The sequence below is a fragment of the Triturus cristatus genome, chromosome 10 (genome assembly GCF_964204655.1).
Source record: "Triturus cristatus chromosome 10, aTriCri1.1, whole genome shotgun sequence".
Taxonomy (NCBI): Eukaryota; Metazoa; Chordata; class Amphibia; order Caudata; family Salamandridae; genus Triturus; species Triturus cristatus.
In genome coordinates this window covers 700,270,119-700,283,359 of record NC_140593.1, presented here as the reverse complement: position 1 = coordinate 700,283,359, position 13,241 = coordinate 700,270,119, and the positions used below count along the sequence as shown (strand labels likewise).

Genomic DNA, 13,241 nt, shown 5'->3' with positions numbered 1-13,241 from the left:
GAAATAAGAGGAGAGTTGACCATTTGCAAAGATTGCAGCTCTAGGGTGTGAATATAGCAGGGAAACTAAAGAGATAAATCTAGGGCCAAAACCGAACCAAGTAAGAGTATGGAAGAGATAGCGCCATTCAACCCGATCAAACGCCTTTTCAGCGTCAAGGGCGATTGCTGCGAGCGAGTGTTGACAACGGGAGGATTTCGACAGGACGTTAAATAGAAGTCTAGTATTATCCGTGATATACCGACCCTTGACAAACCCGGATTGTTCTTCACCAAGAAGGTCGGGGAGAAGATGATCCAGTCGGATCGCCAATGCTTTAGCGAAGAGTTTATAGTCAATATTGACTAAAGATATGGGCCTGTAATTTTTGCAGTGTTTGACATCTTTCCCAGGTTTAGGTATCAGACAAATATGGGCATCGGAAAACGTCCCCGAAGAGGCACCTTGAGCAATAAAAGTGTGAAGAAGGGAGTGCAGTCGAGGAATCAATAATTTAGAAAAGTGGATGTAAAATTAGACGGTGAAACCGTCAGGGCCGGGAGCTTTGTTGGGTTTGAGGTGTTGTAATGCAGTGAGTAATTCCTTTTGTGTAACGTCAGACTCTAAAGAGGAAAGATCAGGGGGGAAATTAGATGGTGTGTGAATAGTGGAAAAATAATGTGCAAGAGAGTTGGGAGAGGATTGAGTTTCAGATGTGTACAAAGTTTCATAAAAACTTGAAAATTCGGCAAGAATATCAACATCCGTATGCTTCAAGGCACCTTCAGAGTCATACACAGATTAAATATTTAACTTATTATGCTTAATTTTCAAATAATTAGCTAAAAGCTTTCCTGCTTTATTCCTACCCCCATAAAACTTAGCAGTAGATTTCAGCAAGTACAGGGAGGCGTCCTCCGTAGATTTCTCATTAAATTTCATTTTTGCAGCAACAAGGGCAGTCAAACTATCAGCAGAGTGAGAGGTGAAATATGCATGTTCCAATTTCTTAATGTCAGAAAGGAGATTTTTGGTGAACCTTCGTGCAGTTTTGCGTTTGTCCGCAACGTAACTAATAATAAAGTCACGTGCAGCTGCTTTAAAAGCGTCCCAAATAATATGAGCAGGGAGAGTGGCATCGTCATTAATCTGAAAAAATTCATCAAAAAATGAGGAGAAAGTACTTGTAAACTTGGGATCGGCAAGGAGAAAGTTGTTGAACCGCCATCTTCTAGGGCCAGTAGGTTTAGGGAATACATCAACACTTGTGAGAACGGGAGCATGATCAGAAAGTAAAATAGGGCCTATCTCAGAATGTAGAAGTGATTGGGCAAGATTGTGGGAGACAAAGATATAATCGAGTCGTGATTGGGAGTGATGACAGGGAGAGTAAAAAGTGTACTCCCGTAAATTTGGATTGCACAGGCGCCAAGAATCTATTAACTTATGCTGCGATGTGGCATGACTGAACAACTTATGAGGTCTGTTGGGAATGTATGGAGCCTTGGACGACCTGTCAACGAAGGGATCTAGTGGCTGATTAAAATCCCCCGCCAGAACAAAATTGTGATCCATAAATTTGGTTAAGAGTGGAGAAAAAACAGCCCAAAAAGAAGGTTCACCCGTGGTTGGGCCGTAGACGTTGAGCAAAGAAATTGGAACACCTCTTAGCAATAACTTAGCATAAACCCACCGACCAGAAGCATCTGAGTCATGGGTAAGGACCTGAAAGGGAAGAGACTTGCGACACAAAATTGCTACTCCATTTCGTTTGCCATCACCCTGAGAGTAAAAAAGTTCACCCACCCAACCACGTTTAAGCTTAACAGATTCGACATCAGTTAAATGCGTTTCCTGAAGAAATGCAATATCAACATTTAGTTTAGCTAAGTGTGACAAAATCCGTTGACGCTTAATCGGAGAGTTGATACCCTTCACATTCCATGACAATAAATTCAATGACATATCGATAACTTAGCCAAAAACAGTATGGAAAACAAGATTAGAGAAGGAAAGATTCCTGAAAAGGAGTGAAGATAAGAAAAGAAGAGGATCAGTGGAGAAATACTAAAGTAAAAGAAAAGGAATAGGTAAGTAAAAACAAGAGCAGTAGTAAGGAAATGAGAATAAAAGACAGTTGTATCCAAAGTGAGATAGAGAGTTAAAAAAGAAGGAGAGGATGAGAAACAAATGCATCGAGAAAAACAGGAAATGTAACTCTTACACAGGCAGAAAAATCCGACTAGAGGTGAGAAGGGAGGAGGGGAGGAGTCGAAGGAAGGAGCAGCGGATGAACAGGGGAGACAAATGAGGAAATAGAGAAGGAACATACCTACAAAGGAAGGGTGTGAGATAGGGTGGAGGAGGGAAGGAGCCAATTGGGTGAGGCCACACATCCAGGAGCAACGAGGCAAGGACCGGGAGACATCATCAGAACACGAAAACAAAGTTACCTGTAGAACAAATGGAGAAGGAAGGAATAAGGCAAATTAGGAAAATACAATGAGACCATAAGAAACATCGAAAGCAACAGGCAAACCACTAAGCTAAGCAAACATATTGAGGACTAGCATAGTGAACATCCGTAGATTAGGAAAACTGAGATGTAATCACAGCAAGGAAATCAACAAAATCAGAGGATCAGTAGTCAACCAGGAGCAGAGGAGGATGGACCGGAGGCGTCCATAGCAGATGATCTGTGCGCGTTGATGAAGCTTTGCAAGCGCACTGGATCCTCGTAAGTGGTGGTATGATTGTTATGGGTTACTTTAAAGAGACAAGGGTGGTAGAGACCATATCGCGCTCCCATTGCCCGTAGATCATTTCAAAATCCTAGGAAAGCCTTGCGGCGATTAGCAGTAGCCTTGGCATAGTCCTGGGCGAAGAACAGGGACGAACCAGACCAAGTGAGATGTGGAAGGGACTTGGCCGCTGTCAAAACCATCAGGAGATCTGTGTATTCCAGGAAATAAAGGATGACCCCTCTAGGTTTTTGTGAAGAGGAAGCAGAGGAGGGTGGCCGACCCAGTCGATGGGCACGCTGGATGTTGAGGGGTTTGTCTTGTGGCAAGTGCAGGATCTTGGGGAGGAACGACTTGAAGAAAGCGATTAGGTCAGACCCCTCTGTTCCTTCAACTAGGCCATAAATACGAAGATTATTGCGCCTATTCCTGTTTTCCAACTGCTCCACATGTTGCTGTAGGTCCGAGACTTGAGATTTCAAAGCTGAGACAACAGAGGAGGTCTCTTGAAATGACTGAACAGAATTTTCAATTGAAGTAACCCTTGTTTCCATTTGTGACCAGTTATCTGTAAGGACCTGAAGCTTGAGGTTAGTCTCTTCCATAAAAGGACGCAGGGATCTTATTTCTTCAAGCAATAATTCCATGGATACTGGCCCTGGATGCTTTGGAGGTGAGAGAGAATTTGACTTGAGCCGTTTCGTATTGGATTTAGAAGTGTCCTGCGCAGTTCTGGAAGGATCCATTGGTATATCCGAGACCGATGAGGTAAGGGAGTCCTCCAACTGCGAAAAGGCAGAAAAAACCTTGGAATTCTTCACAATGCGAAGTTTGGTCGAACGGGGCAGATGCGACATTGACTTGAGTCTGCCCATGCATCAATTCGTAAGAATAGTAGCCCAGCCAAGTGCAAAAAAAAAAAAAACAAAGTGTGGAGAACACCAGGCTTGGCACAGCAGGCGGATAAGGGTGATTAAGCACAATGTGAGGGCGCACAACCTAGTCCAAATAACTCAAATGATGTTGTCACCAGGGCACTGTAAAAAGGAAAGAATTCTGGTCAGCGCTGTCTCGGAATGATGATATACAAGGACCAAACAACTAGTGGAGTTGACCATTAACGACACAAGACACTATATGGTTACTTGTACATAGGGTCCATGCGCAGCACCACAGAACCTCCTTCCAAAATAGTCCCGGTCAAACTTCTGTGAAGCCTCCTGATGGGTTCTGGAACATCCAAGTAAAACCATATATAAGCGATTCCTAGCTGCAGAGTGCAGCGAGGCTGCCACCTTGAGCTGGTGAAAAGACACCAGAGTGTATCTCCCCACGCGCTCCTAGTATCTACAACAAAGACTGAAGGGAGAAAATGTGAGGTGAAAATAAGCGCCTGTCATAATCAGTGCAGAGTAACCATTTATGTAGGAAGCACCGCTATGTTGTAAACGTGGCGCGGTAACAGCAGGCGGGATAAGAAATGTTATAAATATTAGTCCAGTCAAGGGTCTGCAAGGAGGCGACTCATTCGAAAAATGAGATGTAGCACATGCTGGGTGTCAAAATTGTAAGCGCCAGTGCCACAGCATCGGTGAAGTTGAAAGGTGAAAGTGTTGCACCAACAATTAATTTAACAGCGCGACATCGACAATGTAACGCGCGTCAGTCAGGAAGACTAAAATGGCGGCCGTCATCGTAGAGGAAGGTCTGTCAGAACTTACAGGTGAAATTTGAAGCGTCGCGGACAGGAATAGAGGTCTTCATCAACACCAGCGAAGTCAGGGCAGATTCCGACGCATCTTCATCTGTGTTCTTCCGTGATATGAGAGCGGGAACCGGCAGGTCTCTCGGTGCTGCCTTGGAGCCTCAGGCGAACGCCGCCATCATCCGCGGGCGCCAAGCCACGCCCCCCTGCAATATGACTCTTACTGCACAATTTAAGAACAATAAATGGCCAAACAGATGAATGTTTACCAGGATTATATTCTATCTTTCCTCCTCCTATTTTCCCTGACTTCTTACATTTCTTCTATCTTTTCTTCTTTGGTCTTTCTTTCCATTTATTCTTCATTTAATATTTCATTTTCTAGTTCTGTCATTTATTCATGCATTCTAACTTTTTACCTTTCTTTCCATTTTATATCATTCTTTCTTTTCTACTTCATAGTATTCTCTTTCCTTCTTTCAACTCACTTAATTCCTTAAATGTTTTTCCCTTATGTCCATTCTGCTTTCGTTCTATCTCACCTTCTTGCTACCTTCCTGTTCTTCTTCATTTCACTTTGTTTCCTTTGATCCATCTTTCCTTCCTTCATCCCTTTACTCGTTCACTTGTTTAATACCTTACTTATTATCTTCTTGCCCTTCTTTCTCCTCTTCTATTCATTATTCCTTTACTTCTTTTTCTCTTATTCTATCCTTTCATTGCCCCTCCTTCCAATTTCGTTATTTTGTCCCTCAATCCTTTGTTTTGCCGTTATTTCATTTTCTTTTGCTGCTGTCTTCCTTCCCTCCTATTTTCCTTTTGTAATTTTGTTGTTAATATCTTTTGTTCCCACCACCTCTTCTTTCTTTCTCTTTCTTTCTCTTCCTTTCTATTCTTTTCTCTCTTTCCACCTTACTTTCCCTTTTCCGTTCTTCGTTTGTGCCTTCTTACAACGGTGCTTCCTTTGTTTCTGACCATTTTCCCTTATTTGAAGTATTACTTCATATTCTCTTTCTTGTTCATTCCATTTGACTCGCATTTATTTTTCTCATTGCCATCACTTTCCTTTTCTGTCACATAATTGGACCCTTTGGCACCCTTTTGCCTCAGGTCTAAGCTTTGCTATGTATCTCCTTTCCAGCAACAAATATTAGCTTTGGCTTCTATCTTGTGTCATGCAAATCAGAGATAAAAGACAATAATGGGCCTAAGAGATCAGGCTATTCTGACTCCCGCTGAAGCTGGTATAGCAGAATATTTAAACAGGGGTCACCCAATATTCCAAACGCACCTGGGTAAGACAATCAAAATCAGAACACAGTGATGCGATGGAACAAATCATATATTTTTTTCTCTCAAAATGTGAAGGATACCATAAATTATTCCTTCACGATAAATTATTTACTTTTTGGAATTAATCATATATCAATAATATCATTGTCTGGACACAGCTTCATTTAACACATCCCTTTATCAATATACACATGAAATATCAAATATTCAATTACACACATAGATAAATAAACATATATCAATCAATAAAGAAAAAGGAACAAAATATCCATTCCTTATTCCCCTACAAATAACTATGGATGCTAACACCTTTTTTCTTAGAAGCATTCCATTGTTTCAAGTCACCCCACTTAACAGTACTAAGAGGTAATAGCACTTATACCCCTCTATACAATTTATTAGTACTTCGTATATCAATTTAACCAATGGTTTCAATTTATGGGGGGCTCTTTATGTTCAGAAAAGTCGACGCGTTTCAGCCCAACTTGCTTTAGGGCCTCATCAGGACTAGGGTATATAAGGATATATCTCCTGGGACAACACCAATTGGTCAGAAATCCGTGCCCGACCGTCACAATCCCCTGCGTTTGTGTCTCAATAGAGAGACTATTTGATCAGTGGGACCAATTCCTCCAATGACAAATCAATGGGGGACCCTTTAATCGTAACCCCACGCTGCAATATGTTCTTTACGTACTGGTATAGCAGGCGCTTCACTCAACCCTTGAAAATAAGACAATGTCCATCAATGACAGTCGAATGTCAAATAATACCCTATGCCCCATACAGTTCAAGCAGTAGAAAGAGACCCGGAACATCACTAGCCGTGATTAATAGAATGTCATCTTTTCTTTTTGTTTTACAATGGAGAATATGTGAAATCTAGAGTGGTAGTGTTTGAGCAAGTTGAGGAGATCGAGGGGTGTTTGAAGGTTGGAAGGTACTGACTGGGAAGGTCATGAATTTTCCAAAGAAGGCAAGGCCTGAGATGCGGCCTTGCTGCAGTGCTTATCTGAGTCAAGGCTAAGTATCTTTTGGGACGATGCAAGCTTCGCAAATCTTTAAGTCTGAGAGGAGAAAACTTTCAGAAAAGGGGTATTGAAATTCAGGACGGGTGTAATGAGTTCAGAAGGCAAGGATGGCGTAATGAGGGGGTTGGTTTTAGAGAGTATAGGATGTCAACGCAGTCGATTAGTATGTTAAACCGGTAGATGATGGTTTGCAGTATAGGAGGTAGTTTTGTCAATGTTCAGTCTGATTGTGCTATTTTTTCATAAAAATATCTAATAATGAATAGTAATTGGAGAACTGGAATCGGGTTGGGGGAATTTTTGACAGCTTTGAATAGAGCTTCAATTTCATTTTTAGTCTTGTGGAGGGCTTCTTCTTAATAACAGCCTTTAGCGATCCCAGTGTTTTTGCAGGTTTTGTGGGCTAGTTTGAGAATGAGAAGGTTGGCTTATATTTAGATTTACCCCCTTTCTTTCCGACTTTTTGAATATTTTGTTTGTTGTAAGAAACAGTGGTTCACTATAGATAGTAAATCATGTAATCAAAGGAAAGTCTGGTCTGAATAACTTTTTTCTCCAGACAATTAGTTAGTACACCAAGGCAAATGTTGAAGTAGGCACAAAGACGGTATTTTAGACTGAAATTAATTTATTCACTGCATATTTTATATTGCAGGATATTTGAAGCATGTCAATCAGTTAGTGTAAAACAAGATCCAGGGCTCACATTTAAGTGAAAAGAGCATGCAGTGACAAGTGTGTGATAAAAAACAAAAGCAAAACGTATGACTCCTTAGGTTATTGTTGTATAGCACAAAAGGAGACAGTAGGTTTATAGTTCACGGCGTTTCAACCTCTATAGATGTGAGGTCGCCATCAGGACAAGGTGTGTGAACACCCAGTATCTAAAGAAATGAAAGAAACATCAGGATAAGAAGCAAATTATCGTGGGTCTAAATACACAGTTTGTAAAAGGTAATGAAAAACATGCATGGTGAGTAAGTAGGGTAATACTCCTACAACCAGGGTCATCTCAGTAGGGAGGATGCCTTAATATGGCCCATCAGTGGGCCTACAAAGAAAGATGGGGGGAAAGGGAGAGAAGGGAAAGAAAGGAAGGGAGTGAGAGGGCTAGGGAAGGATTTAGTGTGGAAGGGCCACTGGTGCCCTGACGTAAAAAAAAAATTGAAATCAACTGTAGATGAAAACTCCATGCTTAAGGGGAAGTAGAGAAATTATCCAAACGGCAAGGGTGGTTTAAAGCCCTTGGAGATGATCCGAGGAACATATAATACAATTAGAAACAGAATTAGGCTGGCAGCTGAAACAGTATAATGTCAACAAGATTAGAAAACAATTTAATTGAAGTAAAACAATTGCTGACAATGCCATATCAGCGTGTTCTAAAGAGGTCTGCTACTCACCTGAGGCTAGAGAGATGCTACCTGCTTGAAGACCTTGTTTGATTCTACGCGTGGGCTATACGGAAGCGCAGTATTCGAGGCTCATGAATGGAACCTAGGGGAATGAGACAAGGAATACTAAGTCTCTCCACGTGAGGGGGAAGCTTGAGAGCAGAGTCTTGGCTGTTCAGCTATAGCATGGGATGTGATTGACTTACTTGTAGACCATTGGCAGAGTACCTACTGGGCAGTACCCAAAAGTGGTGTAGTCCAGAGTCTTCTGGCATGGCATTCTTTGCATTGGCGAAAATTCCCTGAATGCCGAAGACATCTGGATATAGGTCCCAATGCGCATACGTGGATCTAGATAAATGAGCCAGTGTGAGAGCCTATGGTTCAAAGTGGCTGCTCAAGCAAGGCAATGTATTAAAGAGTGCAATTGAATTAAGGGATGCTGAGAAAATGTATGTGCTCTGTATTGTGAGCGCGATATAAAAAAAAATATATATATATATTACAAATATATATACATATAATAAAAAAATATTATTTTTTGCTACCCAGAGGGATATATATATGTGGGTCCTCAATTCAGTGCACTTGCAAGGAAGAGGCAATCTAATCTTTATAGTGTAGCCCTCCAAGGACTCTATTAGGGGCATAGATCCCAATGCGCATGCTTTTACATGGATCTGAGAAGATGGACTGGAGCGTGAGTCTGCAGTCCAAAGCGTCTGTATGAAAGAAACATCATTATTAAGGAAGACAATAAAATTAAATATTAAAGAAAGAATGTTCAGGGACCCCAGCAGGAGTGCAACACTGTAAAGAAGTCAAATGAATTGGATGTTAAGGAATATTACGGCGCCTCAATTCTGCAATTCGTTGCGGCTGCACGAGGAAAGCAACATTATTATTTATGATAGTAAATAACGTATTCATGGAACAGCTACCCTAATGATGGTGTTACATGGGGCAAGATGCAAATGTTTTGAAAGTTTTTATAACTGGAATTTATCGGATTATTTTTTTTTAAAAAAACAAGCAGTTATACTAATTACGATGTATGAAAAAGGGGAATGAAAAATTCAAGAATAGATCTGAGACAACTAAACATGAGGTGCAGATATAAATATAACAAGCAAATGTACATAATGTGACTCCTCATGTCTCATGAGGACTAAATCATGTTATACATATAACCTTAGGTTATCAGGAAAGGGGGAGGAATTACATAAGTGCTTATATAGAGACATGTCACAGAACACCCATTTATGTATTTACTAGAAAGGGGGGAAAGGGGAGGAAATTCATCTTGCATCAAACATTATTTGTATGGTCCAGATAAAGACTATATCAGCAGCTATAGTTATTGTCTTATAGGATTGCATACCATTTTTCTTGCGTATTCAGCCATTTTGCAATAGATTGGCACTTGAAAATCCATTTGCACTCCAGTCTTTTGGGTAACATTTGGTTGTTACCACCTCTTGGTTGGGGTTTCAAAATGTCTGTCACTTGTCATGAATAGTAATTTTGCATATGTCCATTATTCAGGAAATGCTCGACAAGAAGTGCCCTGGTAACTTTGCAACGGATCCTACTTCTGTGTTGCAATATCCTGCTGTTTGTCTTCTATGCAGTTTGGCCTATGTAAGGTAGATCACATGGGCAATGTATGCAAAAAATTACATTACATGAGTTACAACTGGAGAAAAATAGAAGGTTTTGCCAGACATTTCCACATTCAAATACTTTTGTGTTATGAATTGAGCTGCAAGCCATGCAGTTACCCCATTTGTAATGTCCTGAAACTGGCAGAAGAACCAGAAGAGGGTGAATGGTGTTTTCAGTGCACTTGGGTTTATGTGCTCTTGCTAAATGATCTCTGATGATGCACCATATTTTGAAAGAGAATAGGGATGTTTCTGGTGCTATGTTTGTGGTTTAGAGAGTACATTTCAGTGCTGTTTAATTCTTTCTTGTTGCTCATGTGGCAGAATGTGGTTACATATGTAATCGTTGTCATTGGAGATGTTTCCTTTGGTAATAGGAGTATATCCCTGTGTGAATACCATGCACTCTTTAGTGAGCATTTTATAAGGCATCTGAGATATCCTCTGTTTTTGAGAGTTTGGTAACATCTCAGAAGAAATCTTGCTTAAATCTGCAATTACAAGAAATTTGCAAGAACTGACCGTAGGGTAGTCTGTCTCTCAGTGCTCGGTCTTGGGAGCTTGAGTATTGCAGCAGTGCGTTCCTCTCAGTGGGTTTTTGGAACACCATGGTGTAAAGTTGTTCATCTACAGTATTTACTGTATCGTTCAAGTAGTCAATTTAGGTGTTGCTACAGTGGTGTGTGAATCTAAGGTCAGGTTGACAGTTGTTGAGATATGGCAGAAAAAGTTAAGTTCTGATGTGTCGCCTGACCATATGAGAAAGACATTCTCTATACACTTCTTCCACATACGTATTTAGTCAAGTAAGAGTTCATATCATTGAGGATATGTGTTGTCTCCATATTATTCACAAAGAGCATGGACATTTTATGGTTGAAAACTACACCCATAGAAGTGCCCTTACGTTGTCTGTAGAACTTTCCTTCACAGAAGAAGTAGTTTCGGGTCCGGGCTATTTCTAGAAGGGAGAGTATAAAGCTTGTGGCGACCTGATGTGGACAGGCCTATGTTCAAGATGTTTTCTTATTACTTCAATACCACCCTGTTGAGGGATGTTGGTATGCAAAGATTCTATATCTAATATTACCAACAGCTCTGTAGTGGCGTCAAATACCTCTATCAGATTGTTAAAGTGTGTGGTGTCTTTTACTTAGGTTATACTAGTTAATGCTACATCTTTGATGAAGTAATCTATGTATCTACCAAGTGGTTCCAAGATGGATCCGCATCCCGATAGTATGGGTCTACCTTAGGGTGAGATCATGCTTTTGTGAATTATGGGCAACTTGCAGCAGACTGGAGTGCAAGGGTTTTTATTGTTAAGAAAGAGATTTCATTATGACAGATGAAACCATCTTCCTCTGCTTTCTTGGTAATCCTCTCAATCATGTTTTGTATCATTGGTAGAGGGTTTTGAGTGAGCAGTTCGTAATGTTGATCATTGTTACGTTGCCAGAGAAATTCATTATCAAAACTAACTTAGTCTTGAATGACTATGCTGCCACCCTTATCACATGGCTTGATCACTATGTCTGCATTTCTGCATTGTCACGTTCACGCATTTCAAAAGCACACGCTGTAGCTACTTCACATTATTTATAGTGAAACACAGCATTCTAATCTTCAGTTAACTTTATTAATCACAGCATCCACGTTAGCGTATTCCCCGTTTAAGCATTGGCATTACTCTGTGTATTGTGAAGCATGTTTTGCACCTCAGTAGCACCCCTGGTTTTTGATGTCTAAAATCAAATGTGACTTGAAATGCATGGTTTGGAGCGTTTGTTATGGAATGTTCATGTATTCAATGTGCACAGGCATATTGGGATACACAGTATCCATCAGATCACAGGCACTATGTCCTTTGTTAATATGTACAGGAGTATTCAGACTTTTCATGTTAGAATTCAGAATGCTTAGCTGCTATTTACTTATGTTTATATCTTAATGATTAGAGACCCCTGAGGAAGGGTCATTTGACCCGAAATGCATTGGGTACAGTTATGCATATTGATATACATGTGATACTTGAATGAGAATTTAGGAATACAACTGACATTTCCATAGTATTACAGTTTGATGAACAGATTAAAAGGATTGATGTGAATAAACAACACTAAAAGCCTTACAGAAGTGTTTAAAGAGCATTATTTACATTGTGCATTAGAAGATTTTGAAGAAGAACTTTCTGGTTAGGATGTTAAGTGCGACTGGGGCAGGCAAGTGGGAATCCACTACCAGCACGTAAGTTTCATGAACGTTAGGTGCAGTACCAGAGGGATTGCACATTACTGGTAAGCCCAAAGATAAACAGAAATAAATCACGGTGAATATTATACAAAAAGCAGTGCGGTTTGGGTGCATAGTTCAATTCATCACTATGTCGTCATTAGCCTTGAGCTCCCATAGGGTCTGTTTTTCTTGAAAGCCAATGTTGAATGGTATGAATTGATGCCCACCTCTCATGCTCTCAAAATCTTTTAGTACAAGCCGGTCAAAAGTCATGATCTCAACGAGGCATAAGGGATGTAGGTGGTTGAAACAAGGATTTTGGGTGGAAGCCAGTAGTGTTTATAGTGGGCTTATCCTCCCTGCTCAAAAAGAAAAATTTAAGTCTTATTTTTCTGAAGAATTGGAAAATTTCAGTGTGTAAAGTAAACCAGACTGATTTCTCCGTTATAACAAAGGAGATGCCTCTGCTTAGGAGAGAGATTTTGGTGGAGGACAACACATGTTGAGGCAAGTTGAAGATGGGTATCTCTTTAGTAGCCACTTAGGGGACATTGAGTTTAGATCTAGCATTGGGCTCCCCATTGGTAAAATGTGTGTCTCATTTGTCGTTCCCCCAGAGGAAAATTGTTCTTGTTTTTGACTCTCCCTCTCGCTCTCTAGGTTTGTTGACCTCTTCCCAAACAGTGGGGGTAGGAGCCCTTGAATTGAAGTGCTGGGACCTTCCCCTGGGTCAGAATTGTCTGACTCATCTGAGGAGTCTGAAAATTGACTGGATATTGATGTCTGAATCTCCCCCATGTCCCTTTGTTGTTCCTTTGGGGACCCTGAGGAGTAATGTGAAAGTACTCATCTAGCAAGTAAGGGTATGTCCTCTCATTGCTGTAGTTATTTATGTCTCGGGACACCTTGGTAGATTTTTTATGATGTTCAAAATTTTGGAAGTCTAATATGTTTTTTTCAAGTTTTTCTAAGGCTTATTTGGCATCTGCTAGATCACCTGATTCCAAAATTGCCTTTCCAAGTTTCAAAATCTCTTCTAGTTCCTTTCTACTGTGTTCTAAGGCCATGACTATCCCCAAACCATCCAATATCTCAAGCATGTTGTTGCTAGATGACTGAAACAAAGTCTGACATTTTTGTCTTAAATGAAAATGTCAGGAACATTGAGGATGTGAAGGCTAAAGGAATTATATCTGTCT

The 13,241-nt window shown here is 40.5% G+C and overlaps 1 protein-coding gene across 1 annotated transcript in view; it reads left to right on the top strand.

The window, feature by feature from the left end:
• The window catches only part of LOC146789911 (uncharacterized), a 3,228,338-nt gene that overhangs the window by 2,457,927 nt on the left and 757,170 nt on the right, over nucleotides 1-13,241 (top strand). The gene's annotated exons all lie outside the window — the stretch shown is intronic.